Source organism: Oncorhynchus masou, unplaced genomic scaffold (genome assembly GCF_036934945.1).
Source record: "Oncorhynchus masou masou isolate Uvic2021 unplaced genomic scaffold, UVic_Omas_1.1 unplaced_scaffold_486, whole genome shotgun sequence".
Taxonomy (NCBI): domain Eukaryota; kingdom Metazoa; phylum Chordata; class Actinopteri; order Salmoniformes; family Salmonidae; genus Oncorhynchus; species Oncorhynchus masou.
Genome location: NW_027011254.1, coordinates 583,218 through 606,933, shown reverse-complemented (window position 1 = coordinate 606,933; position 23,716 = coordinate 583,218). Strand labels below are relative to the sequence as shown.

Here is a 23,716-nt window from a genome sequence, read left to right as displayed (position 1 = left end):
GACAGACATGACCTCTATCCTCAGTGGTGAGCTAGACAGACATGACCTCTATCCTCAGTGGTGAGGTAGACAGACATGACCTCTATCCTCAGTGGTGAGCTAGACAGACATGACCTCTATCCTCAGTGGTGAGACCTCTATCCTAGACAGACATGACCTCTATCCTCAGTGGTGAGCTAGACAGACATGACCTCTATCCTCAGTGGTGAGCTAGACAGACATGACCTCTATCCTCAGTGGTGAGCTAGACAGACATGACCTCTATCCTCAGTGGTGAGCTAGACAGACATGACCTCTATCCTCAGTGGTGAGCTAGACAGACATGACCTCTATCCTCAGTGGTGAGCTAGACAGACATGACCTCTATCCTCAGTGGTGAGCTAGACAGACATGACCTCTATCCTCAGTGGTGAGGTAGACAGACATGACCTCTATCCTCAGTGGTGAGCTAGACAGACATGACCTCTATCCTCAGTGGTGAGGTAGACAGACATGACCTCTATCCTCAGTGGTGAGGTAGACAGACATGACCTCTATCCTCAGTGGTGAGCTAGACAGACATGACCTCTATCCTCAGTGGTGAGGTAGACAGACATGACCTCTATCCTCAGTGGTGAGCTAGACAGACATGACCTCTATCCTCAGTGGTGAGCTAGACAGACATGACCTCTATCCTCAGTGGTGAGGTAGACAGACATGACCTCTATCCTCAGTGGTGAGCTAGACAGACATGACCTCTATCCTCAGTGGTGAGGTAGACAGACATGACCTCTATCCTCAGTGGTGAGCTAGACAGACATGACCTCTATCCTCAGTGGTGAGCTAGACAGACATGACCTCTATCCTCAGTGGTGAGGTAGACAGACATGACCTCTATCCTCAGTGGTGAGCTAGACAGACATGACCTCTATCCTCAGTGGTGAGCTAGACAGACATGACCTCTATCCTCAGTGGTGAGCTAGACAGACATGACCTCTATCCTCAGTGGTGAGCTAGACAGACATGACCTCTATCCTCAGTGGTGAGCTAGACAGACATGACCTCTATCCTCAGTGGTGAGGTAGACAGACATGACCTCTATCCTCAGTGGTGAGGTAGACAGACATGACCTCTATCCTCAGTGGTGAGCTAGACAGACATGACCTCTATCCTCAGTGGTGAGGTAGACAGACATGACCTCTATCCTCAGTGGTGAGGTAGACAGACATGACCTCTATCCTCAGTGGTGAGCTAGACAGACATGACCTCTATCCTCAGTGGTGAGCTAGACAGACATGACCTCTATCCTCAGTGGTGAGCTAGACAGACATGACCTCTATCCTCAGTGGTGAGGTAGACAGACATGACCTCTATCCTCAGTGGTGAGCTAGACAGACATGACCTCTATCCTCAGTGGTGAGGTAGACAGACATGACCTCTATCCTCAGTGGTGAGCTAGACAGACATGACCTCTATCCTCAGTGGTGAGCTAGACAGACATGACCTCTATCCTCAGTGGTGAGGTAGACAGACATGACCTCTATCCTCAGTGGTGAGCTAGACAGACATGACCTCTATCCTCAGTGGTGAGCTAGACAGACATGACCTCTATCCTCAGTGGTGAGCTAGACAGACATGACCTCTATCCTCAGTGGTGAGCTAGACAGACATGACCTCTATCCTCAGTGGTGAGCTAGACAGACATGACCTCTATCCTCAGTGGTGAGGTAGACAGACATGACCTCTATCCTCAGTGGTGAGGTAGACAGACATGACTCCTCTATCCTCAGTGGTGAGCTAGACAGACATGACCTCTATCCTCAGTGGTGAGGTAGACAGACATGACCTCTATCCTCAGTGGTGAGGTAGACAGACATGACCTCTATCCTCAGTGGTGAGCTAGACAGACATGACCTCTATCCTCAGTGGTGAGCTAGACAGACATGACCTCTATCCTCAGTGGTGAGCTAGACAGACATGACCTCTATCCTCAGTGGTGAGGTAGACAGACATGACCTCTATCCTCAGTGGTGAGCTAGACAGACATGACCTCTATCCTCAGTGGTGAGCTAGACAGACATGACCTCTATCCTCAGTGGTGAGCTAGACAGACATGACCTCTATCCTCAGTGGTGAGCTAGACAGACATGACCTCTATCCTCAGTGGTGAGCTAGACAGACATGACCTCTATCCTCAGTGGTGAGCTAGACAGACATGACCTCTATCCTCAGTGGTGAGCTAGACAGACATGACCTCTATCCTCAGTGGTGAGCTAGACAGACATGACCTCTATCCTCAGTGGTGAGGTGAGGTAGACAGACATGACCTCTATCCTCAGTGGAGAGCTAGACAGACATGACCTCTATCCTCAGTGGTGAGGTAGACAGACATGACCTCTATCCTCAGTGGTGAGCTAGACAGACATGACCTCTATCCTCAGTGGTGAGCTAGACAGACATGACCTCTATCCTCAGTGGTGAGCTAGACAGACATGACCTCTATCCTCAGTGGTGAGCTAGACAGACATGACCTCTATCCTCAGTGGTGAGGTAGACAGACATGACCTCTATCCTCAGTGGTGAGGTAGACAGACATGACCTCTATCCTCAGTGGTGAGCTAGACAGACATGACCTCTATCCTCAGTGGTGAGGTAGACAGACATGACCTCTATCCTCAGTGGTGAGGTAGACAGACATGACCTCTATCCTCAGTGGTGAGCTAGACAGACATGACCTCTATCCTCAGTGGTGAGCTAGACAGACATGACCTCTATCCTCAGTGGTGAGCTAGACAGACATGACCTCTATCCTCAGTGGTGAGGTAGACAGACATGACCTCTATCCTCAGTGGTGAGCTAGACAGACATGACCTCTATCCTCAGTGGTGAGCTAGACAGACATGACCTCTATCCTCAGTGGTGAGCTAGACAGACATGACCTCTATCCTCAGTGGTGAGCTAGACAGACATGACCTCTATCCTCAGTGGTGAGCTAGACAGACATGACCTCTATCCTCAGTGGTGAGCTAGACAGACATGACCTCTATCCTCAGTGGTGAGCTAGACAGACATGACCTCTATCCTCAGTGGTGAGCTAGACAGACATGACCTCTATCCTCAGTGGTGAGGTGAGGTAGACAGACATGACCTCTATCCTCAGTGGAGAGCTAGACAGACATGACCTCTATCCTCAGTGGTGAGGTAGACAGACATGACCTCTATCCTCAGTGGTGAGGTAGACAGACATGACCTCTATCCTCAGTGGTGAGCTAGACAGACATGACCTCTATCCTCAGTGGTGAGCTAGACAGACATGACCTCTATCCTCAGTGGTGAGGTAGACAGACATGACCTCTATCCTCAGTGGAGAGGTAGACAGACATGACCTCTATCCTCAGTGGAGAGGTAGACAGACATGACCTCTATCCTCAGTGGTGAGGTAGACAGACATGACCTCTATCCTCAGTGGTGTAGACAGACAGCTCAGTGGTGACAGACATGACCTCTATCCTCAGTGGAGAGGTAGACAGACATGACCTCTATCCTCAGTGGAGAGGTAGACAGACATGACCTCTATCCTCAGTGGTGAGGTAGACAGACATGACCTCTATCCTCAGTGGTGACCTGCTGTGCTGCACACAGACACACCCTGGTCTCTGTGTGAATGGATTGTGTCCAGGTTTAGTGGGATAACTCTTTCCTGACTAACACTGTTGTGAGAAAGTTAAAGCTGGCCTGACCAAGCTCCAGACACAATATAGTCACCCTCACTCTCCTCTCTGTCTCACCCCTTTATCTCTCTCCTCTCCTCTCTGTCTCACCCCTCTCTCTCTCTCCTCTCTCTCACCCTCTCTCTCTCTCCTCTCTCTCTCTCCTCTCTGTCTCAACCCTCTATCTCTCTCTCTCTCTCCTCTCTGTCTCACCCCTCTATCTCTCTCCTCTCTGTCTCTCACCCCTCTGAGTGTAAAGGTTGCTTTGGTGATGTGGTGCGTAACATTTACCTTGGTGATGCGTAACTGTTACCTTGATGATTTAGTATGCAGAGTAACAGTTACCACGGTGATGTAATATACAGAGTAACAGTTACCTTGGTGATGTAGTAGACACATTGCTGGAAGGTGTACATGATCACTTCCTCCAGGATGGTCATAGCCTCCTCATTGGCTGAGATGGTCGCCGATAGCAACGACTCCTTGGAACCTGAATATAAATATATGTATAAACAATATAGAACATACAGTGCTTTCAGAAAGTATTCAAACTCCTTGACTTATTCCACATTTTGTTGCGTTGCAGCTTGAATTTAAATTGAATTAAATTGAGATTTTGTGTCACAGACACACAGTTCATGTAATGTAATCAAGGAGAGTTTCCAGAACTTTCTGACACTGAAAAACTGATGAGAAGAGAAGGAAAAAAGAGAAGGAGAGAGTGAGGAGAGAGAGAGTGAGGAGAGAGAGAGAGAGGAGGGAGAGAGAGAGGAGAGAGAGAGAGAGAGAGAAGGAGAGAGTGAGAGAGAGAGAGGAGAGAGAGAGGAGAGAGAGAGAGGAGGGAGAGAGAGAGGAGAGAGAGAGAAGGAGAGAGTGAGAGAGAGAGAAGGAGAGAGTGAGAGAGAGAGAGAGAGAGAGAGAGAAGGAGAGAGCGAGAGAGGAGGGAGAGAGACAGAGAGACTAGTACATTCTATGTCACAATGAATAATGGCTGCTGAACCTCGACATCCCAGAAGACTCTCCTTGTGTACCTTTAGAGTCAAGTGTCTCTATGCCCTGTGTGTATGCTGGGGCCTTCTGTTGGATGAAGTAGAGGATCTCTATACTGTTGGACATCCAGAAGAATACGACCTGCAGGTCTGGGATCAGATCACTGATGGACAGGAGAGACAGGGAGGCCGGGTCCTGACTGGAGAGAGGAGAGAGAGAGGAGAGGAGAGAGAGAGGAGAGAGACGGGAGAGAGGGGAGAGAGGAGAGAGAGAGGAGAGGAGAGAGAGAGGAGAGAGAGAGAGGGGAGAGAGAGGGAGAGCGAGAGGAGAGAGAGGAGAGAGAGGCGGGAGACGTGAGAGAGGGGAGAGAGAGGAGAGAGAGAGGAGAGGAGAGGAGAGAGAGAGAGGCGGGAGACGGGAGAGAGGGGGAGAGAGGAGAGAGAGAGGGAGAGGAGAGAGAGGGAGAGAGAGGCGGGAGAGGGGGAGAGAGAGGAGGGGAGAAAGGAGAGGAGAGAGAGAGACAGAGGAGGAGAGAGAAAAGAGAGGGAGAGAGGAGAGGGAGAGAGAGGAGGAGAGAGAGAGAGGAGGGGAGAAAGGAGAGAGGGGAGAGAGGAGAGAGAGAGAGCTTTGCTATTGAGAAAACCATAGGCAGACAGAGCCCCAGGACAGCAGCACAATTAGACCCAACCAAATCATGAGAAAACAAACAGATAATTACTTGACACATTGGAAAGAATTAACAAAAAACAGAGCAAACTAGAATGCTATTTGGCCCTACACAGAGACTACACAGTGGCAGAATACCTGACCACTGTGACTGACCCACAATTAAGGAAAGCTTTGATTATGTACAGACTCAGTGAGCATAGCCTTGCTATTGAGAAAGACCGCCGTAGGCAGACATGGCTCTCAAGAGAAGACAGGCTATGTGCTCACTGCCCACAAAATGAGGTGGAAACTGAGCTGCACTTCCTAACCTCCTGCCCAATGTATGACCATATTAGAGACACATATTTCCCTCAGATTACACAGATCCACAAAGAATTTGAAAACAAACCCAATTTTGATAAACTCCCATATCTACTGGGTGAAATACCACAGTGTGACATCACAGCAGCAAGATTTGTGACCTGTTGCCACAAGAAAAAGGCAACCAGTGAAGAACAAACACCATTGTAAATACAACCCATATCTATGCTTATTTATTTTCCCTTGTGTACTTTAACCATTTGTACATTGTTACAACACTGTATATATATATAATATGACATTTGTAATGTCTTTATTCTTTTTAAATGGTTATTTTTAAATGGTTGTGAGTGTAATGTTTACTGTAAATTTGTTATTGTTGATTTCACTTGTGTTTATTATTTATTTCACTTGCTTTGGCAATGAAAACATGTGTTTCCCAAAACAGCCCCTTGAATTAAATTGAGAGGAGAATGAGGGGTCACACACACACACACACACACACACACACACACACACACACAGCCACACACACACACACACACACACACACACACACACACACACACACACACACACCCAGTGCTACACGGCGGAATATGATACTCACTGCTGAGCTTGCTTCTGTGCCAATTCCTTTGTCTTCTCCTGAAACACACACGCTGCAATTAGAAGCTCATCAAAGATTTAACAGGTGGGTCTTACATTCTCTCTCTCTATGAAAAAGAAAAGTCTCTCTCTAACTAGGTCTGTCTTACCTCTCTGTAACTTTACACACACACACACACACACGGTCTTCGAGCCATCATCGATCCACTTTTCATTTTCCATTTGTTTTGTCTTGTCTTCCCATACACACCTAGTTTCAACTCCATCAATTACATGTTGTGTATTTAACCCTCTGTCCCCCCCATGTCCTTGTCCAGAAGTGTTTATTGCATGTGCACATTTTTTTCTGGGGGGATCCTTATATTATCAGTTAACTTCTTAACTTAACTTCAGTTGACATCAGAGACTCCAGAGACTTGGTCACTGTGACCCATGATATCAGATGTCAGCCTTCTCTAAGTGATCCATGATATCAGATATCAGCCTTCTCTAAGTGATCCATGATATCAGATATCAGCCTTCTCTAAGTGATCCATGATATGATGTCAGCCTTCTCTAAGTGATCCATGATATCAAATGTCTAAGTGATCCCTTCTCTAAGTGATCCATGATATCAGATGTCAGCCTTCTCAGCCTTCTCTAAGTGATCCATGATATCAGATGTCAGCCTTCTCTAAGTGATCCATGATATCAGATGTCAGCTTCTCTAAGTGATCCATGATATCAGATATCAGCCTTCTCTAAGTGATCCATGATATCAGATGTCAGCCTTCTCTAAGTGATCCATGATATCAGATGTCAGCCTTTCTAAGTGATCTATCAGTAAGTGATCCATGATATCAGATGTCAGCCTTCTCTAAGTGATCCATGATATCAGATGTCAGCCTTCTCTAAGTGACCCATGAGTATCCATGATATCAGCCTTCTCTAAGTGATCCATGATATCAGATGTCAGCCTTCTCTAAGTGATCCATGATATCAGATATCAGCCTTCTCTAAGTGATCCATGATATCAGATGTCAGCCTTCTCTAAGTGATCCATGATATCAGATGTCAGCCTTCTCTAAGTGATCCATGATATCAGATGTCAGCCTTCTCTAAGTGATCCATGATATCAGATGTCAGCCTTCTCTAAGTGATCCATGATATCAGATGTCAGCCTTCTCTAAGTGATCCATGATATCAGATGTCAGCCTTCTCTAAGTGATCCATGATATCAGATGTCAGCCTTCTCTAAGTGATCCATGATATCAGATGTCAGCCTTCTCTAAGTGATCCATGATATCAGATGTCAGCCTTCTCTAAGTGATCCATGATATCAGATGTCAGCCTTCTCTAAGTGATCCATGATATCAGATATCAGCCTTCTCTAAGTGATCCATGATATCAGATATCAGCCTTCTCTAAGTGATCCATGATATCAGATGTCAGCCTTCTCTAAGTGATCCATGATATCAGATGTCAGCCTTCTCTAAGTGATCCATGATATCAGATATCAGCCTTCTCTAAGTGATCCATGATATCAGATGTCAGCCTTCTCTAAGTGATCCATGATATCAGATGTCAGCCTTCTCTAAGTGATCCATGATATCAGATGTCAGCCATGATATCTCTAAGTGATCCATGATATCAGATGTCAGCCTTCTCTAAGTGATCCATGATATCAGATCAGCCTTCTCTAAGTGATCCATGATATCAGATGTCAGCCTTCTCTAAGTGATCCATGATATCAGATGTCAGCCTTCTCTAAGTGATCTTAGTAAGAATCCACATTAAGAAGGTTGATAGCTCTAAAATTCCTAGGTTCTCTCAGATCTCTATCCTTTTTAGGCATCAATGATATCAAAGCCTCATTAAAAGGTGATCCATGAAGGAAGACATTTTAAATTGACATTGGATTGTTTGTTCTGTTGTCTCTGACCTCTCAATGAGATCTGCATAATTAATCAGTTGGCTAATCAGATCCATGAAAAAACCTCAACAATCATTAAATCCATGACATCATTCTCTTACTATCAATAGACTTAGGGAGCACCTAAATGATCCATATTCCCTATATAGTGCTTTTAGACCAGATATCCTATTCTCTAGGTGACTATAACACTGGAGAGAAGGATGCTGCTAAGCTGATCCATGAGCTCACTAACACTGTAGGTGACTATAACACTGGAGAGAAGGCTGCTCTAAGCTGAGCTCACTAACACTGTCAGGTGACTATAACACTGGAGAGATGTCTGCTGCTAAGCTGCATGAGCTCACTAACACTGTAGGTGACTATAACACTGGAGAGAAGGCTGCTAGCTAGCTGCTAGGCTCACTAACACTGTAGGTGACTATAACACTGGAGAGAAGGCTGCTGCTGCTGCTAGCTGCTAGCTCACTAACACTGTAGGTGACTATAACACTGGAGAGAAGGCTGTTGTCTCTGACCTGACTATCTGGAGAGAATGAGCTGCTAGCTCACTAACACTGTAGGTGACTATAACACTGGAGAGAAGGCTGCTGCTAGCAGCTTGCTACTGGAGAGCTCACTAACACTGTAGGTGACTATAACACAGGAGAGAAGGCTGCTGCTAGCTCACTAGCTGCTAGGTTTAGCTCACTAACACTGTAGGTGACTATAACACTGGAGAGAAGGCTGCTGCTAGCTGCTAGCTCACTAACACTGTAGGTGACTATAACACTGGAGAGAAGGCTGCTGCTAGCTGCTAGCTCACTAACACTGTAGGTGACTATAACACTGGAGAGAAGGCTGCTGCTAGCTGCTAGCTCACTAACACTGTAGGTGACTATAACACTGGAGAGAAGGCTGTAGCTGGCTGCTAGCTCACTAACACTGTAGGTGACTATAACACTGGAGAGAAGGCTGCTGCTAGCTGCACTAACACTGTAGGTGACTATAACACTGGAGAGAAGGCTGCTAGCTGCTGCTCACTAACAGTAGGTGACTATAACACAGGAGAGCTAGCTCACTAACACTGTAGGTGACTATAACACAGGAGAGAAGGCTGTGACTGCTAGCTGCTAGCTCACTAACACTGTAGGTGACTATAACACTGTAGGTGGAGAGAAGGCTGCTGCTAGCTGCTAGCTCACTAACACTGTAGGTGACTATAACACTGGAGAGAAGGCTGCTGCTAGCTGCTGCTAGCTCACTAACACTGTAGGTGACTATAACACTGGAGAGAAGGCTGCTGCTAGCTGCTAGCTCACTAACACTGTAGGTGACTATAACACAGGAGAGAACTGGGTGGCTGCTGCTAGCTGCTAGCTCACTAACACTGTAGGTGACTATAACACAGGAGAGAAGGCTGCTGCTAGCTGCTAGCTCACTAACACTGTAGGTGACTATAACACAGGAGAGAAGGCTGTTGCTAGCTGCTAGCTCACTAACACTGTAGGTGACTATAACACAGGAGAGAAGGCTGTTGCTAGCTGCTAGCTCACTAACACTGTAGGTGACTATAACACAGGAGAGAAGGCTGTTGCTAGCTGCTAGCTCACTAACACTGTAGGTGACTATAACACAGGAGAGAAGGCTGCTGCTAGCTGCTAGCTCACTAACACTGTAGGTGACTATAACACAGGAGAGAAGGCTGTTGCTAGCTGCTAGCTCACTAACACTGTAGGTGACTATAACACAGGAGAGAAGGCTGCTGCTAGCTGCTAGCTCACTAACACTGTAGGTGACTATAACACTGGAGAGAAGGCTGCTGCTAGCTGCTAGCTCACTAACACTGTAGGTGACTATAACACCGGAGAGAAGGCTGCTGCTAGCTGCTAGCTCACTAACACTGTAGGTGACTATAACACTGGAGAGAAGGCTGCTGCTAGCTGCTAGCTCACTAACACTGTAGGTGACTATAACACAGGAGAGAAGGCTGCTGCTAGCTGCTAGCTGCTAGCTCACTAACACTGTAGGTGACTATAACACTGGAGAGAAGGCTGCTGCTAGCTGCTAGCTCACTAACACTGTAGGTGACTATAACACAGGAGAGAAGGCTGCTGTTAGCTGCTAGCTCACTAACACTGTAGGTGACTATAACACAGGAGAGAAGCCTGCTGCTAGCTGCTAGCTCACTAACACTGTAGGTGACTATAACACAGGAGAGAAGGCTGTTGCTAGCTGATGCTGCTAGCTCACTAACACTGTAGGTGACTATAACACAGGAGAGAAGGCTGGCTAGCTGCAGCTGAGCTCATAACACTGTAGGTGACTAACACAGGAGAGATGACTGATGCTGCTGCTAGCTCACTAACACTGTAGGTGACTATAACACTGGAGAGAAGGCTGTCGCTAGCTGCTAGCTGCTAGCTCACTAACACTGTAGGTGACTATAACACAGGAGAGAAGGCTGCTGCTAGCTGCTAGCTGCTAGCTCACTAACACTGTAGGTGACTATAACACAGGAGAGAAGGCTGCTGCTAGCTGCTAGCTCACTAACACTGTAGGTGACTATAACACAGGAGAGAAGCCTGCTGCTAGCTGCTAGCTGCTAGCTCACTAACACTGTAGGTGACTATAACACAGGAGAGAAGGCTGTTGCTAGCTGCTAGCTCACTAACACTGTAGGTGACTATAACACAGGAGAGAAGGCTGTTGCTAGCTGCTAGCTCACTAACACTGTAGGTGACTATAACACAGGAGAGAAGGATGCTGCTAGCTGCTAGCTCACTAACACTGTAGGTGACTATAACACTGGAGAGCTCACTAACACTGGCTGCTGCTAGCTGCTAGCTCACTAACACTGTAGGTGACTATAACACAGGAGAGAAGGCTGGTGCTAGCTGCTAGCTCACTAACACTGTAGGTGACTATAACACAGGAGAGAAGGCTGTTGCTAGCTGCTAGCTCACTAACACTGTAGGTGACTATAACACTGGAGAGCTCACTAACACTGTAGGTGCTGCTGCTAGCTGCTAGCTCACTAACACTGTAGGTGACTATAACACAGGAGAGAAGGCTGCTAGCTCACTAACACTGTAGGTGACTATAACACTAGCTGCTAGCTCACTAACACTGTAGGTGACTATAACACAGGAGAGAAGGCTGCTGCTAGCTGCTAGCTGCTAGCTCACTAACACTGTAGGTGACTATAACACAGGAGAGAAGGCTGCTGCTAGCTGCTAGCTCACTAACACTGTAGGTGACTATAACACAGGAGAGAAGGCTGCTGCTAGCTGCTAGCTGCTAGCTCACTAACACTGTAGGTGACTATAACACAGGAGAGAAGGCTGTTGCTAGCTGCTAGCTCACTAACACTGTAGGTGACTATAACACAGGAGAGAAGGATGCTGCTAGCTGCTAGCTGCTAGCTGCTAGCTCACTAACACTGTAGGTGACTATAACACTGGAGAGAAGGCTGCTGCTAGCTGCTAGCTCACTAACACTGTAGGTGACTATAACACTGGAGAGAAGGCTGCTGCTGCTAGCTGCTAGCTCACTATAACACTGGAGAGAAACACTGTAGGTGACTATAACACAGGAGAGAAGCTAGCTGCTGCTAGCTGCTAGCTCACTAACACTGTAGGTGACTATAACACAGGAGAGAAGGCTGCTGCTAGCTGCTAGCTGCTAGCTCACTAACACTGTAGGTGACTATAACACAGGAGAGAAGGCTGTTGCTGCTGCTGCTAGCTGCTAGCTCACTAACACTGTAGGTGACTATAACACAGGAGAGAGCTGCTGCTCACTAACACTGATGCTGCTGCTAGCTCACTAACACTGTAGGTGACTATAACACTGGAGAGAAGGCTGCTGCTAGCTGCTAGCTCACTAACACTGTAGGTGACTATAACACTGGAGAGAAGGCTGCTAGCTAGCTGCTAGCTCACTAACACTGTAGGTGACTATAACACAGGAGAGAAGCTGCTGCTTGCTAGCTGCTAGCTCACTAACACTGTAGGTGACTATAACACTGGAGAGAAGGCTGCTGCTAGCTGCTAGCTCACTAACACTGTAGGTGACTATAACACAGGAGAGAAGGCTGCTGCTAGCTGCTAGCTGCTAGCTCACTAACACTGTAGGTGACTATAACACTGGAGAGAAGGCTGCTGCTAGCTGCTAGCTGCTAGCTCACTAACACTGTAGGTGACTATAACACAGGAGAGAAGCCTGCTGCTAGCTGCTAGCTCACTAACACTGTAGGTGACTATAACACCGGAGAGAATGGCTAGCTGCTAGCTGCTAGCTCACTAACACTGTAGGTGACTATAACACTGGAGAGAAGGCTGCTGCTAGGTGCTAGCTGCTAGCTAGCTCACTAACACTGTAGGTGACTATAACACAGGAGAGAAGGCTGTTGACTGCTGCTAGCTGCTAGCTCACTAACACTGTAGGTGACTATAACACAGGAGAGAAGGATGCTGTTGCTGCTGCTAGCTCACTAACACTGTAGGTGACTATAACACAGGAGAGAAGCCTGCTGCTAGCTGCTAGCTCACTAACACTGTAGGTGACTATAACACAGGAGAGAAGGCTGTTGCTAGCTGCTAGCTCACTAACACTGTAGCTGCTAGCTCACTAACACTGTAGGTGACTATAACACTGGAGAGAAGGATGCTGCTAGCTGCTAGCTCACTAACACTGTAGGTGACTATAACACTGGAGAGAAGGCTGCTGCTAGCTGCTAGCTCACTAACACTGTAGGTGACTATAACACAGGAGAGAAGGCTGCTGCTGCTAGCTCTAGCTCACTAACACTGTAGGTGACTATAACACAGGAGAGAAGCCTGCTGCTAGCTGCTAGCTGCTAGCTCACTAACACTGTAGGTGACTATAACACAGGAGAGAAGGGCTAGCTGCTAGCTGCTAGCTCACTAACACTGTAGGTGACTATAACACTGGAGAGATGACTGCTAGCTGCTAGCTGCTAGCTCACTAACACTGTAGGTGACTATAACACTGGAGAGAAGGCTGTTGCTAGGCTGCTGCTGGCTGCTGCTAGCTCACTAACACTGTAGGTGACTATAACACTGGAGAGAAGCTAAGTTGTTGCTAGCTGCTAGCTCACTAACACTGTAGGTGACTATAACACAGGAGAGAAGGCTGCTGCTAGCTGCTAGCTGCTAGCTCACTAACACTGTAGGTGACTATAACACAGGAGAGATGCTGCTGCTGCTAGCTGCTAGCTCACTAACACTGTAGGTGACTATAACACTGGAGAGAAGGCTGCTGCTAGCTGCTAGCTGCTAGCTCACTAACACTGTAGGTGACTATAACACAGGAGAGAAGGCTGTTGCTAGCTGCTAGCTCACTAACACTGTAGGTGACTATAACACTGGAGAGAAGGCTGCTGCTAGCTGCTAGCTCACTAACACTGTAGGTGACTATAACACAGGAGAGAAGCCTGCTGCTAGCTGCTAGCTCACTAACACTGTAGGTGACTATAACACCGGAGAGAAGGCTGCTAGCTGCTAGCTGCTAGCTCACTAACACTGTAGGTGACTATAACACAGGAGAGAAGGATGCTGCTAGCTGCTAGCTGCTAGCTCACTAACACTGTAGGTGACTATAACACAGGAGAGAAGCTCACTAACACTGCTGACTATAACACTGGAGAGAAGGATGCTGCTAGCTGCTAGCTCACTAACACTGTAGGTGACTATAACACAGGAGAGAATGCTGGCTGCTAGCTGCTAGCTAGGCTAACACAGGAGAGAAGCTGCTGCTAGCTGCTAGCTCACTAACACTGTAGGTGACTATAACACAGGAGAGAAGGATGCTGCTGCTGCTAGCTGCTAGCTCACTAACACTGTAGGTGACTATAACACAGGAGAGAAGGCCTGCTGCTAGCTGCTAGCTCACTAACACTGTAGGTGACTATAACACAGGAGAGAAGGCTGATGCTGCTGCTAGCTCACTAACACTGTAAGGTGCAGGAGAGAGAAGGCTGCTAGCTGCTAGCTCACTAACACTGTAGGTGACTATAACACAGGAGAGAAGGCTGCTGCTAGCTGCTAGCTCACTAACACTGTAGGTGACTATAACACAGGAGAGAAGGCTGTTGCTAGCTGCTAGCTCACTAACACTGTAGGTGACTATAACACTGGAGAGAAGGCTGCTGCTAGCTCACTAACACTGTAGGTGACTATAACACTGGAGAGAAGGCTAGCTGCTAGCTCACTAACACTGTAGCTGACTATAGCTGCTAGCTCACTAACACTGTAGGTGACTATAACACAGGAGAGAAGCCTGCTGCTAGCTGCTAGCTCACTAACACTGTAGGTGACTATAACACAGGAGAGAAGGCTGCTGCTAGCTGCTAGCTCACTAACACTGTAGGTGACTATAACACAGGAGAGAAGGATGCTGCTAGCTGCTAGCTCACTAACACTGTAGGTGACTATAACTGGGGAGAGAACTGGAGAGAAGGCTGTTGCTAGCTGCTAGCTCACTAACACTGTAGGTGACTATAACACTGGAGAGAAGGCTGTTGCTAGCTGCTAGCTCACTAACACTGTAGGTGACTATAACACAGGAGAGAAGGCTGTTGCTAGCTGCTAGCTGCTAGCTCACTAACACTGTAGGTGACTATAACACAGGAGAGAAGGCTGTTGCTAGCTGCTAGCTCACTAACACTGTAGGTGACTATAACACAGGAGAGAAGGCTGCTGCTAGCTGCTAGCTCACTAACACTGTAGGCTGACTATAACACTGTAGGTGACTATAACACAGGAGAGAAGGCTGTTGCTAGCTGCTAGCTCACTAACACTGTAGGTGACTATAACACAGGAGAGAAGGTTGTTGCTAGGTGACTATAACACAGGAGAGAAGGCTGCTGCTAGCTCAGCTCACTAACACTGTAGGTGACTATAACACAGGAGAGATGACTGTTGTTAGCTCAGAACACTGTAGGTGACTATAACACAGGAGACAAGGTTGTTGCCCTAGCTCACTAACACTAGGTCTATAACCCCTAGGTGAACCTCTCTCTGTCTAACCCCTGAACCCTAACCCTCTCTCTGACGAACCTAACCCCTACTCTACTCTGTCTAACCCCTGAACCCTAACCTCTCCTCTCCTCTGTCTAACCCCTGAACCCTAACCTCTCCTCTCCTCTGTCTAACCCCTGAACCCTAACCTCTACTCTGTCTAACCCCTGAACCCTAACCTCTCCTCTCCTCTGTCTAACCCCTGAACCCTAACCTCTACTCTACTCTGTCTAACCCCTGAACCCTAACCTCTGTCTATCCCATCATGTGGATAAGAAGTTATAGCACAAGTACATCAGAGTTGAAACCATTCAGATCCTGTGATCTGATAAATTCCCCTCAGCAAGTCAACCAGAATAATGATCTTAAAACAAAGGCGCTCTGGATAAGAGCGTCTGATAAATTCCCTCAGCAAGTCAACCAGAATAATGATCTTAAACCGTAAAACAAAGGCGCTCTGGATAAGACGTCTGTCTAATTCCCCTCAGCAAGTCAACCAGAATAATGATCTTAAACCGTAAAACAAAGGCGCTCTGGATAAGTCTATCCGTCTGATAAATTCCCCTCAGCAAGTCAACCAGAATAATGATCTTAACCCCTGAAACAAAGGCGCTCTGGATAAGAGCGTCTGATAAATCCCCCTCAGCAAGTCAACCAGAATAATGATCTTAAACCGTAAAACAAAGGCGCTCTGGATAAAGCGTCTGATAAATTCCCCCTCAGCAAGTCCCCAGAATAATGATCTTAAAACAAAGGCGCTCTGGATAAGACTCTGTCTAACCCCTGAACCCTAACCTCAGCAAGTCAACCAGAATAATGATCTTAAAACAAAGGCGCTCTGTCTAAGAGCGAACTGATAACCTCTTCTGTCAGCAAGTCAACCAGAATAATGATCTAACTCTGTAAAACAAAGGCGCTCTGGATAAGAGCGTCTGATAAATTCCCCTCAGCAGAATAATGTCAACCAGAATAACCTGATCTTAAACCAGTGAAAACAAAGGCGCTCTGGATAAACCCCTGCAATAAATTCCCCTCAATTCCAAGTCAACCAGAATAACCTGATCTTAAACCTGTAAAACAAAGGCGCTCTGGATAAGAGCGTCTGATAAACCCCTCAGCAAGTCAACCAGAATAATGATCTTAAACCGTAAAACAAACGCTCTGGATAAGAGCGTCTGATCTATCCCCTCAGCAAGTCAACCAGAATAATGATCTTAAACCGAAAACTAAGGCGCTCTGGATCGTCTGATAAACCCTCAGCAAGTCAACCAGAATAATGATCTTAAACCGTAAAACAAAGGCGCTCTGGATAAGAGCCCTGATAAATTCCCCTCAGCAAGTCAACCAGAATAATGATCTTAAACCTGAAAACAAAGGCGCTCTGGATCTGTCTAAACCCTGATAAATTCCCTCTGTCAAGTCCCAGAATAATGATCTTAAACCGTAAAACAAAGGCGCTCTGGATAAGAGCGTCTGATAAATTCCCCTCTACAAGTCAACCAGAATAATGATCTTAAACCGTAAAACAAAGGCGCTCTGGATAAGAGCGTCTGATAAATTCCCTCAGCAAGTCAACCAGAATAATGATCTTAAACCGTAAAACAAAGGCGCTCTGGATAAGAGCGTCTGATAAATTCCCTCAGCAAGTCAACCCAGAATAATGATCTTAAACCGTAAAACAAAGGCGCTCTGGATAAGAGCGTCTGATAAACCCCTCAGCAAGTCAACCAGAATAATGATCTTAAACCGTAAAACAAAGGCGCTCTGGATAAGAGCGTCTGATAAACCCCTGAACCCAAGTCAACCAGAATAATGATCTTAACCCGTGAAAACAAAGGCGCTCTGGATAAGAGCGTCTGTCTATTCCCCTCAGCAAGTCAACCAGAATAATGATCTTAACCCCGTAAAACAAAGGCGCTCTGGATAAGAGCGTCTGATAAATTCCCCTCAGCAAGTCAACCAGAATAATGATCTTAACCCCTAAAACAAAGGCGCTCTGGATAAAGCGTCTGATAAATTCCCTGCAAGTCAACCAGAATAATGATCTTAACCCGTAAAACAAAGGCGCTCTGGATAAAGCCCTGAATAAATTCCTCAGCAAGTCAACCAGAATCCTAACCAGAATGACTCTTCCCTGTCTAACCCCTGAACCCTAAGAGCGTCTGATAAATTCCCCTCAGCAAGTCAACCAGAATAATGTCTGGATAAACCTGATAAATTCCCCTCAAAGTCAACCAGAATAATGATCTTGCTCTGGATCCCAGCGTCTGATAAAGTTCCCCTCAGCAAGTCAACCAGAATAATGATCTTAAACCGTAAAACAAAGGCGCTCTGGATAAGAGCGTCTGATAAATTCCCCTCAGCAAGTCAACCAGAATAATGATCTTAAACCGTAAAACAAAGGCGCTCTGGATAAGAGCGTCTGATAAATTCCCCTCAGCAAGTCAACCAGAATAATGATCTTAAACCGTAAAACAAAGGCGCTCTGGATAAGAGCGTCTGATAAATTCCCCTCAGCAAGTCAACCAGAATAATGATCTTAAACCGTAAAACAAAGGCGCTCTGGATAAGAGCGTCTGATAAATTCCCCTCAGCAAGTCAACCAGAATAATGATCTTAAACCGTAAAACAAAGGCGCTCTGGATAAGAGCGTCTGATAAATTCCCCTCAGCAAGTCAACCAGAATAATGATCTTAAACCGTAAAACAAAGGCGCTCTGGATAAGAGCGTCTGATAAATTCCCCTCAGCAAGTCAACCAGAATAATGATCTTAAACCGTAAAACAAAGGCGCTCTGGATAAGAGCGTCTGATAAATTCCCCTCAGCAAGTCAACCAGAATAATGATCTTAAACCGTAAAACAAAGGCGCTCTGGATAAGAGCGTCTGATAAATTCCCCTCAGCAAGTCAACCAGAATAATGATCTTAAACCGTAAAACAAAGGCGCTCTGGATAAGAGCGTCTGATAAATTCCCCTCAGCAAGTCAACCAGAATAATGATCTTAAACCGTAAAACAAAGGCGCTCTGGATAAGAGCGTCTGATAAATTCCCTCAGCAAGTCAACCAGAATAATGATCTTAAACCGTAAAACAAAGGCGCTCTGGATAAGAGCGTCTGATAAATTCCCCTCAGCAAGTCAACCAGAATAATGATCTTAAACCGTAAAACAAAGGTGCTCTGGATAAGAGCGTCTGATAAATTCCCCTCAGCAAGTCAACCAGAATAATGATCTTAAACCGTAAAACAAAGGCGCTCTGGATAAGAGCGTCTGATAAATTCCCCTCAGCAAGTCAACCAGAATAATGATCTTAAACCGTAAAACAAAGGCGCTCTGGATAAGAGCGTCTGATAAATTCCCCTCAGCAAGTCAACCAGAATAATGATCTTAAACCGTAAAACAAAGGCGCTCTGGATAAGAGCGTCTGATAAATTCCCCTCAGCAAGTCAACCAGAATAATGATCTTAAACCGTAAAACAAAGGCGCTCTGGATAAGAGCGTCTGATAAATTCCCTCAGCAAGTCAACCAGAATAATGATCTTAAACCGTAAAACAAAGGCGCTCTGGATAAGAGCGTCTGATAAATTCCCTCAGCAAGTCAACCAGAATAATGATCTTAAACCGTAAAACAAAGGCGCTCTGGATAAGAGCGTCTGATAAATTCCCCTCAGCAAGTCAACCAGAATAATGATCTTAAACCGTAAAACAAAGGCGCTCTGGATAAGAGCGTCTGATAAATTCCCTCAGCAAGTCAACCAGAATAATGATCTTAAACCGTAAAACAAAGGTGCTCTGGATAAGAGCGTCTGATAAATTCCCTCAGCAAGTCAACCAGAATAATGATCTTAAACCGTAAAACAAAGGCGCTCTGGATAAGAGCGTCTGATAAATTCCCTCAGCAAGTCAACCAGAATAATGATCTTAAACCGTAAAACAAAGGCGCTCTGGATAAGAGCGTCTGATAAATTCCCTCAGCAAGTCAACCAGAATAATGATCTTAAACCGTAAAACAAAGGCGCTCTGGATAAGAGCGTCTGATAAATTCCCTCAGCAAGTCAACCAGAATAATGATCTTAAACCGTAAAACAAAGGCGCTCTGGATAAGAGCGTCTGATAAATTCCCCTCAGCAAGTCAACCAGAATAATGATCTTAAACCGTAAAACAAAGGCGTTCTGGATAAGAGCGTCTGATAAATTCCCCTCAGCAAGTCAACCAGAATAATGATCTTAAACCGTAAAACAAAGGCGCTCTGGATAAGAGCGTCTGATAAATTCCCCTCAGCAAGTCAACCAGAATAATGATCTTAAAACAAAGGCCTTATTATTGGTGATGTGCACTTGGTCAACGACTAGAGCTTTGAGAACTACTCTTTTAAACGAATGATTCGTTTTACCGACTCCAGAGTCATGATTCATTTTACCGACTCCACAGAGTTATGATTCGTTTTACCGACTCCAGAGTCATGAATCATTTTACCGACTCCAGTCATGATTCGTTTTACCGACTCCCCAGTCATGATTCGTTTTTCCCGACTCCACAGAGGCATGATTCATTTTCCCGACTCCACAGTTCATTTTAGTCGTTTGTTTGACTCCAGAGCAGTCATGAATCATTTTACCGAGCAGGATGATTCGTTTTCCCAGCTCAGTTAGACGTTTTACCGACTCCAGAGATTCAGATTCATTTTACCGACTCAGAGAGTTATGATTCGTTTTACCGACTCCAGAGTCATGATTCTCAGAGACTCACAGAGAGATTCAGTTTTTCCCAGAGGCTCGTTCATCAGAGTCGTTTGTTTTTGACCTCCAGAGACTCTTCAGACTCAGGATTAGACGTCCAGACTCCAGCTCAGAGACTCAGAGACTCCAGAGGCTCCAGAGATTCAGACTCCAGAGACTCAGAGACTCAGAGACTCCAGACTCCAGACTCAGAGACTCAGAGACTCAGAGACTCCAGAGGCTCCAGAGATTCAGACTCCAGAGAATCCAGAGACTCAGAGACTCCAGACTCAGAGACTCAGAGACTCAGAGACTCCAGACTCCAGAGAATCCAGAGACTCAGAGACTCAGAGACTCAGAGACTCCAGAGACTCCAGAGACTCCAGAGACTCAGAGACTCAGAGACGTGCTCTGACCACCAACAGTCTGTCATGAGGGGAAATACATCCTGCTGCATAGAGAAGAAAAAGATGTTTACAACTGATCATTGATTGCATGGCGCAAAAAATGACTGCAATTAATTGATTATTGAATGTTATGATGGACACAGCTTTTGTGTAGAACCAAAACATACACAGCATCTGCTCAACACACTCAAACTCGAATCGTTTGTCTCCCGAGTGCAGCGGTGGTCTAAGGCACTGCATCTCAGTGCAAGAGGCATCACTACAGTCCCTGGTTCAATTCCAGGCTGTATCACAGCCCGCCCTGATTGGGTGTGCCATAGGGCGGCGCACAATTGGCCCAGTATCGTCCGGGTTTGGCTGGGGTAGGTCGTCATTGTAAATAACTATTTGTTCATAACTGACTTGCCTAGTTTAAATAAATAATAATTTAATACCGCAGTTCGCGAATGTCCTAATCACACGGCAGTCAAGCATTCCGCCAAGAGTCGTTCACAACGAGACTTCGTTTCAAAGGTATCAATAAATAATCGTATTTGTGTGCCTTGCAATCACAAATGCACAATGTTTGGAGCACATCTTGTGTGTGACCTCTCGGTCATAAAAGACAGCTCCAATAAGCCCCCTGTGTTGAACGAGAGGCTTGCAGAGTCATAATTCCGTCCAGGCTGTAGATTATCGTTCGCTGGCAGGAGGTCCTGCGTGCTCTGGGCACTACTGAAACAAATCAACCAACTGGGTCAAAAGATGTGCTCTTTTTGTCTGAGGTGAACAGATCCGAGTCAGCAGCTTCCATCACTTCTTAATGAAAGTTGGTCTATTGTTTCTCAGGGCAAGTAATAACATGCCCCTCTACACCTAAACCCCTCCCTCTACGCCTAAACCCCTCCCTCTCCACCTAAACCCCTCCCTCTCCACCTAAACCCCTCCCTCTCCACCTAAACCCCTCCCTCTCCACCTAAACACCTCCCTCTCCGCCTAAACCCCTCCCTCTCCGCCTAAACCCCTCCCTCTCCGCCTAAACCCCTCCCTCTCCCCCTAAACCCCTCCCTCTCCACCTAAACCCCTCCCTCTCCACCTAAACCCCTCCCTCTCCCCTAAACCCCTCCCTCTCCCCTAAACCCCCCTCCCTCTCCACCTAAACCCCTCCCTCTCCAGCCCCTCCCCTAAACCCCTCCCTCTCCGCCTAAACCCCTCCTCTCCCACCTAAACCCCTCCCTGTCCACCTAAACCTCTCCACCTAAACCCCTCCTCTCCAAACCCCTCCCTCTACACCTAAACCCCTCCCTCTCCACCTAAACCCCTCCCTCTCCACCTAAACCCCTCCCTGTCCACCTAAACCCCTCCCTCTACACCTAAACCCTTCCCTCTCCACCTAAACCCCTCCCTCTACACCTAAACCCCTCCCTCTACTAAACCCTTCCCTCCACCTAAACCCCTCCCTCTACACCTAAACCCCTCCCTCTACACCTAAACCCCTCCCTCTACACCTAAACCCTTCCCTCTACACCTAAACCCCTCCCTCTACACCTAAACCCCTCCCTCTACACCTAAACCCCTCCCTCTACACCTAAACCCCTCCCTCTACACCTAAACCCCTCCCACCCCTTCTAAACCCCTCCCTCTCAACGTAAACCCCTCCTACCCCTTCCAAACTGCTCCCTCTCCGTCTAGGCCCCTCCCTCTCCTACCCCTTCTAAACCCCTCCCTCTCCATCTAAACCCCTCCTACCCCTTCCAAACTGCTCCCTCTCCGTCTAGGACCCTCCCTCTCCTACCCCTTCCAAACCCCTCCCTCCCCATCTAGGCCCCTCCCTCTCACCCAGGAGACGGTCTGTATGCATCGTACGATCTTCAGCAGCAATTTGCCGAAGCAGCCTGGTGGGAAGGCGGAAGCAGAGTGCTGTATGCAGAGACACAGCAGGTAGGCAGGGGCTAACTTGTGGTCGTCTCCGCCCGGCTCGATCAGAGACATGATCCTGCTCACCAGGGCGTCCTCGTGGGCCTGACGGAATTAAACGATTCAGGTCAGTTTGATTCATTTCAGTTAAACTCAACTGAATAAACATTGGGGCAACTATTCCTGGACTTCCAAAGTGACATCACAGGATAAATACATTAACTGATTCCTCTACAACGACCTATATTTACCTGTTCAAAGTCGAGCTGTAGGCGTCTCTTCTGGTTCTGTCCCGCCAAGATGGTCGTTACAACGCCTGTCCCCCCCGCCACCCCGCCTTGGGGTTTCACCAGGTGTGGTTTGAAACTGCGCCTGGCGGGGGGGCCGGTTTGGGAGGACAACGCCCCCCTGTCCTTTAACAACGAGCCACATGTCTTACAGGTCCCCCCCTCCTCCGTCCCACCCTCCGTCTCCACCCCCCCTCCCCCAACCTCGTACAGCTGCCCCAGGGTTCGGAGGCGTGCCAGCGTCTGGGCGGGGAGGGGTTTGGCACCCGTTGGGTCCTTATACAGGAAGATGTAGTGGGCTCCGAACGACAGAAGGTCGCCGTGGCGAAGCTGGGTGGATTGCTCGCACCGGGAGAAGTTGACCAGGACCGTCGCGTGGGGGATGGGCTCCACGGCAACGCAGGAGCGGTCGTCCCCGGTGACGGCAGCGGCGGCGGCTGCTGAGGGGTTGTTGTTGTTGTTGGGGGTGCTGCCATGGCGACGGGGGGCAGGGACCCGGTGGAGGCGACAGTGGAGTGGCAGGATGTCAGGAGAGGACAGGCAGATGTTTGGTCGGGCTGATGGGGTCTCCTGACCCACAGTGTGCTGCTCTCTGTTCAACAGGTACACCAGGCAGTCCTGGAATATATAGCACAATATATACACAGTGTGCTGCTCTCTGTTCAACAGGTACACCAGGCAGTCCTGGAATATATAGCACAATATATACACAGTGTGCTGCTCTCTGTTCAACAGGTACACCAGGCAGTCCTGGAATATATAGCACAATATATACACAGTGTTCTGCTCTATGTTCAACAGGTACACCAGGCAGTCCTGGAATATATAGCACAATATATACACAGTGTGCTGCTCTCTGTTCAACAGGTACACCAGGCAGTCCTGGAATATATAGCACAATATATACACAGTGTGCTGCCCTCTGTTCAACAGGTACACCAGGCAGTCCTGGAATATATAGCACAATATATACACAGTGTGCTGCTCTCTGTTCAACAGGTACACCAGGCAGTCCTGGAATATATAGCACAATATATACACAGTGTGCTGCTCTCTGTTCAACAGGTACACCAGGCAGTCCTGGAATATATAGCACAATATATACACAGTGTGCTGCTCTCTGTTCAACAGGTACACCAGGCAGTCCTGGAATATATAGCACAATATATACACAGTGTGCTGCTCTCTGTTCAACAGGTACACCAGGCAGTCCTGGAA

At 47.2% G+C, this 23,716-nt stretch overlaps 1 pseudogene; it reads right to left on the bottom strand.

Moving 5' to 3' along the window:
* LOC135535364 (ras-associating and dilute domain-containing protein-like) overlaps positions 1–23,716 on the bottom strand; it is a 54,993-nt pseudogene that overhangs the window by 3,480 nt on the left and 27,797 nt on the right.